This window comes from Aplysia californica, unplaced genomic scaffold, assembly GCF_000002075.1.
Source record: "Aplysia californica isolate F4 #8 unplaced genomic scaffold, AplCal3.0 scaffold00928, whole genome shotgun sequence".
NCBI lineage: Eukaryota > Metazoa > Mollusca > Gastropoda > Aplysiida > Aplysiidae > Aplysia > Aplysia californica.
The window spans coordinates 70,198-76,859 of NW_004798198.1; positions in this window are offsets into that span (position 1 = coordinate 70,198).

Below are 6,662 nucleotides of genomic sequence, written 5' to 3' on the forward strand. Positions count from 1 at the left end.
ATCATCATCATCATCATCATCATCATCATCATCATCATCATCATCATCATCTGCCTCTTTCACCCTGGTATTGGGTATAGGCTGCCAAGAAGGGCTGTTCACTTGTCTGTGTTCCGGGCATTGTTCTAAACCTCCAGCCAACTGCGCCCCATATGTGTGAGGCATCCTGGTGAAATCAGGCGCTTGTTCAAGTAATGAAATCCCAGAAATTGGCGGTTTTTTGACCGTTTATCAATTTTTTTATAATTTTCTTTTTTTTGGCTTAACACCTTATGTATCCATTAAAAAAAACATGGCATTTTACTGAAAAACAATTATTAAAGGCACAAAAAATGTAGATTTTCAGTTTCCAAGGACTCTCAAGCTATGGAAATTATCAAACTTTGACGGCCATTTTCTCATTAATGTTAGCTCTGAAACCAGCCAACCCTCACCTCATTCAATTGCATATATTTTCTCAACTTCTAGTCAACATAGATGGATATTTTTTCACCAAAAGCAAGGCAAATGAACAGGCTTTAAGATAATACCAAAAACCCCATATGCTCAAAAATTGATGAGCGCCTGATTCCACCACGTCTTGACACATATATACCTGAGATATATATACTACCAGGTGATCTCGACATTCCTCTTTTCCTCTCTGGGGGATTCAACTATTGGCTTAAATCTTGTCACAATAAGGGCTAGTTTCCAAAGCATGTGCTCAATCTATCACCATCTTCTTTTCCTGATCTGTCAGTTGGTTGTTGCTCAGTTCTCTTACCTTGAGTCTTGCCTGGCAAGTGGTTTTGTTGCTTCATTTTGTCGCTGAAGGTACCGTTCCTCTGATAGATAGAACGTTTATTTATTGTTACTAATGTTACTCTCTCGACTTGTTTAGCTATTGTAAACTGTGTCTTGAAAAATTTCTGTGATGTAATTTATCTTTGTTTCCATTTTCTTCTCATCTCAAACGATAATTTTTCGGACATTTTCATGATTGTATTTGAACTGGTTTTTATGTTACCAAGACAGTGTTGTGAATATCTCTCTGCCCCGTCCCGATCTCGCTCTTGTTTTTTTTTATCATCATTGTATATCTAGTATCTACTACCCAGGGCAGTGCTACTGATTGAAGTTGTCTTTAGGCCATTCCCACTGTTGTTTTGTTTGGTCTATCTTGATTTTTCTTCTACACTAAATGATGGCTATCATGTCTATGTGCTTGTCTGTGCTGTAACTTGGCCACCTTTCCTTTGTTGTGTGGATGGTGGGGTAAAACATATTGTGTAGTCGTTTTAACGAGATTCTCACAATGTGCAAAGACAGTTGCATTTTTTTTTCATAATGCGAAAATGAACTTTCCTTGTGTCTATTGTCCTTATCTCTTCTCCTTCTTTTTCTTTGTATGTTACTCTGTAGTAACCTCTATTTTTGACACTTATATGACCTATTCGTGTTGCAAGTAAAACTTTTACTAAAACTGAAATTAAACATTGCACTGATCTCAAAGACGTTCAAAATTCATATTGTTGCCTATTTCTACTTTGGGGACATTGATGTCTCTTGCTTTTATCTATTTATTTTGTTTTTCCTTCCAGTAAACTCCAGAATGCCATAAGTGATAGATCAGGTCATTTACCTTGACCAGTTTCTGTCCACTTTGAGTGGATTTTCTTCCTTTAATGTTTTGCTTCAATTTGCTGATATATCAAGAATGCTTTAGTTTTTCACTTATTTTCAATTTACCATCTTTTCCCTTAGACTTTTGCCAAAAGGACTAATGAGATGTTTGTTTATGCCTTTCCATAGTTTATATTGAAATCATTTTTCTAAATCTGTTGGGGTTTTTGGCCCCTTTGGGTTGTCTGTAAGTTTTTCTTGTGGGTCGCGATGATTGAGGAGAGAAGTAGTTGCCAAGTGATGTACAGTTATGTGAACATATCTGTTGTACAAGGGAAAGTGTGGGTGGTTTGAGGATGCCACTGGTAGGTCCTATATCTTTACTTTCCGTTTGTTGTTTCTGTCTGTCTGTTTTACTTTTTCCCAGCACTAAATGACCATTATTGTGTTGATGTGCCTCTCTTTACTCAAACAAACAAACACGTGAAAGTCGTAAAATGTTGATTCACTTTTCAAAACTTTACTTACCCTGATTAAATGTCAAAAATAAAATGAAGTCTGCTTAAACCAAACACGATTAATCCAAAAACTGTGGTAGACTGAAAGAAAATCCCCAATTTTAGTTCTTCTATTCGAATTCGAGCTACACAGAAGAAAATCCTGCGGTCTTACAGATATTTCTATTTTAGCTGACTCCACTGTAGTTCATGACTTCCTCAAGAGGCAAACAGACAAACATTACTCATGACAACTGGTGACAACAGATATAATATTTATGTACAATGCTAGTTCTGTGGCCTTTCATTTCAATGTAAATTGTAACTTGTTCAAACATCTTTCTCCCTTCTTGCATATACATAATGTATTTGAAATTCTACATTAATTCATTTTCTACATCAACTGTCCGTTATGCACTGAACGAATATTTTCGTACATCAAATCCAAAACCTATTAAAAAAGATATTGTTCCTACAATATTTTATTTATTCATCAGAAAGTTACTTACAACTCTCTTCAAATAATTCTGTGTCACTAGGTACATGGGAAATGAGCACGAGGCTGTTGGACTGAGCTGCTTCTTTTCTTTCCCTCTGTTGTTTCTGCAAGTGTATCTGACTTTTTCTCCAGCCCTGAATGCCGGTTATTAATAAACATGTTGACATGCTTCTCTTTAATTGAACAATAATAATTACATTCATACCGCTCATACCCATGCTTTACGGCAGGTTCTATGCGCTTTACATTTACTGTAAGATTACCCCAGCAGAACCCCAGAACGCTCAAAAACATTTTCAGCTTTCTAGGAAGCATACAGTGCAAGCAGTTTATGAAGCGCTCAAACACTGACACTGACCCTCTGACAAGATCTTTTGCAAAATGTGAAATGAGCAATTATGAACAAATGACAAGACAAGTTTACTCTGTATAGTTTACTGTTTCCTCTTTATGTTGCATGGTTGTCTTATAACTTGTATGTTGTTTAACACAGTGAATCCTTCCGTTCCTGTATATTGTGTATAAATCATATTTCTATGTAATTCATGTGTCCTTTTGTACGTATATGTATAAATGTGTATACAGTATAAGTATACATGTGTTGGCAAAGACACAATGTACCCCAAACTAGTTATCATGAATAATTTAAATATTTTTATACTATACACATGTTTATACAAATATTATTATTTAATATTCAAATGGACAAGAGGACACATGAACCTGAACTAGTTATTATTATTATGGATAAATCATATATTATGCCATACATGTGTATACATATTATGTGCTTGAATAATACTAATATAATAACTAATAATAATAAAACATATACCCAAAAGTAGTTGGTATGGATTATAATTTAGATAAGACCTACTTATGTCACACGTATGTGTGTACATATATGCAATGGATTATAGAAACTGTACCCGAAATTAGTCGTTATGGATAATAATTTATTTAAGTCACACATGTATACATTTTCATGACTATAGGACCCAATGTATCTAAAACAAAACTGGTGGTTGTTACGTATAAATCATATTTATTCCATACATGTTTATCCATATAAACATTTGAGAGTAGTGTGCAATGTATCCAACACTGGTTGTCTTGTAAAAAGTATATTTTTACTACACATTGTTTACAATTGCGTGATGGCTAGGATTCCATCTACTGGTATAATAAACTGGTCGCTAAGTCAGTATGTATGTGTAAATGACATATTTATACCATGCACTTGTATGCATGCACATGCGTGACTTTCTGACGTCTGTGGTGTAGTGGCTAGGCTCTTTGGTGTTGAATGTGTGGCAGATAAGAGTTTAATTCCTGAGTTGGGAGCGTTTTTCTATCAAATGTGAGGCATCGTGGTGAAATCAGACGCTCGTCAAAATAATGTAATCGAAGAAACGTGCATTTTTTCCTCGAGTTAGTCAATTTTTATCTAATTTTGGTTTTTGGCTCAATACCCTCTATGTCCTTTTAAAAACACATTCCTGTGGGGATTTTACTAAAAAAATCGATCAAAGGCACCTAAAATGTAAATTTGCGCTTCCAAAGACACTCAAGCTTTGAGTCATCAAACTTTGGCGAACATTTTCTCGCTGTTTTTACCCCTGACACAAGGCTTCACATCCTTCTATCGCAAATATTTGGACTTCAAATCAAGATAGATGGGTATTTTTTATTTTTTTCGCCAAATGCAAGACAATGAGCAAGCTTTAAGATTATACTTATAACACCATATTTGCCCAAAAATGGACGAGCGTCTGATTCCACCGTGTCATGACACATATTTATACCATACACGTGGGTGCATGCCCATATTGATTTTTTGGCGTCTGTGATGTAGTGGTTAGGCTCTTTGGTGTTGAATGCGGCAGACATGAGTTTGATTCCTGAGTGGGGAGTGGTATTTTTTTAAAAAATCAAATATCTGCCAGAATGTTGTTTCCCACCATGGCTGGGTTGGCTGTGGCAAGAAAAGTCAAAGTGGCCTGCCACTGAAACAAAATGATCTAAATTGTTTTGATGGAGGCGTAAACCTAAAATATTATGTAAGGGAAAAAAAAACTTAAAGATTTGACGGACATATAATAAAGACATGTATTTCAAACTTTCATTGTTTCTTTTGCAACACTTTTAGTGGGTAAGTGAAATTGAATTTTCGAGGATTAGTAATATTATGTTGACGTCAAGCTGGATCGATAACAGCATTGTGTTGGCATCTAGAAATAGTTTGTGTTACTTTTACGTTTTATATGATTTCCCTGCATGTTTTTCTATCACTCTGTTGTTTTAGCATTTGACAAAAAACAATGTTGATTACCCATTATTTTGTTTACAACTGCCCTGTTAATGATGAACTTTTTGTATCATGAATGTGGTGATGTTTGCTTGTGCATGTCTGATTGCTGTAAATCTCTGTGAATATGTGTGTGTGTGTGTGTGTGTGTGTGGCATTTGAATGTGTGAGTGTATGGCTTTATGTATGAGTGTGTGTGTATGGCTTTATGTATGAGTGTGTGTGTATGGCTTTATGTATGAGTGTGTGTGTGGGGGGGTTTGTGTGGTGTTAAAATGTGTGAGTGTATGGTTGTATGTATGTGTGGGTTTGTGTGTGTGTGATTGTGTGGCGTTAAAATGTGTGAGTGTATGGCTGTATGTGTGTGCGTACGTGCCGTGGGTGCATGCTTGCGTGCGTGCGTGTGTGTGTGTGTGTGTGAATATGTGCTTGGGTTGTTTGAGTGTGTGCACATACTGTATTGTGAGTGCACAATGTTTGTGCATTTATGTGTCCACCCTTGCCTTGACTGTTTGTTTTTTTCTCTCACACTTTGTTCTTGCATTTGTATCATCTTTCACACTGGCATTTGAGATTTCTACCTTGGTATCATTTTTCACACTGGCATATGTGATTTCTACATTTGTATCATTTTTCACACTGGCATTTGTGATTTCTACATTTGTATCATTTTTCACACTGGCATTTGTGATTTCTACATTTGTATAATTTTTCACACTGGCATTTGAGATTTCTACCTTTGTGTCATTTTTCACACTTGCATATGTGATTTCTACATTTGTATCATTTTTCACTTTTTCACACTGGCATGTGTGAGTTCTACATATGTGAGGTGTGTTAACGAAATGAGTTACTTCCCACAATCCACAAATGGAGATATTGGCCTAAAATTGACTCAAGGGTCAAATTTGTAGATTTTCTGTTGATGCCATATTCTTTAAGTGTAACATGCCTTTTATTACTTCATACTTATAAATTATAAAAACGTCACCTATAAGGGTGATATATATATATATTTTCATAGGGCTCGAATCTGAGAAGTCACTCATTTTGTCAGCACAATTCACATTTGTATCATCTTTCAGACTATCTCCCACACACCGGATGACAAGAAAACGTTGACCAAAAATGTGCTCCTTTTGTTTCTTTTTTTTTTTTTTTTTGTTGCTCCCAACAGGAATCCCATCATGTGAAACTGCAATAAAGATGACTGAAATCTTGTGATGTTTTGAACAGTAATATTTTGTTTTCTCACAACAAGTGGATGGTTGATGGGTGCTCTGGTATGGTTTGCTCCTTCTTTCCTGTCAATCATCTATCGTCTTTATCTCCCCTCCTTCTTTTTTTGTATTTGTTACTCCCTTGTAACACCTCTAATCTTCGGCACCTTATTGTGTTGCAAGTGCCGTAAAACTCTTACTAAAACTAAACATCACAACAACCGTCCTATGCCCTGTTATAGCAAGCTGCTACTACTGTTGACTTTTTCATCTTAGGTATGTCGTTGTTATAAGTATAAGACTTTACGAATTAGGAATGCTGAAGCCAAGAGAGAAGCCGGCGCATGCTGCACTCATCCACAAGTGGAAATGAAGCTCTTTAATGCTCAAAATGTGGCTTTTCTCTGCCAGAATTGGTCTCATTAGCCATAGCAGAAGCCACACATTGTCTTACTCTTAAGGCTTATTTTTTTCTATTTCTCTTTAAGAAACATTCTCCTCTGTGGGTGCATTAGTCATTGTGTCTCTCCCCC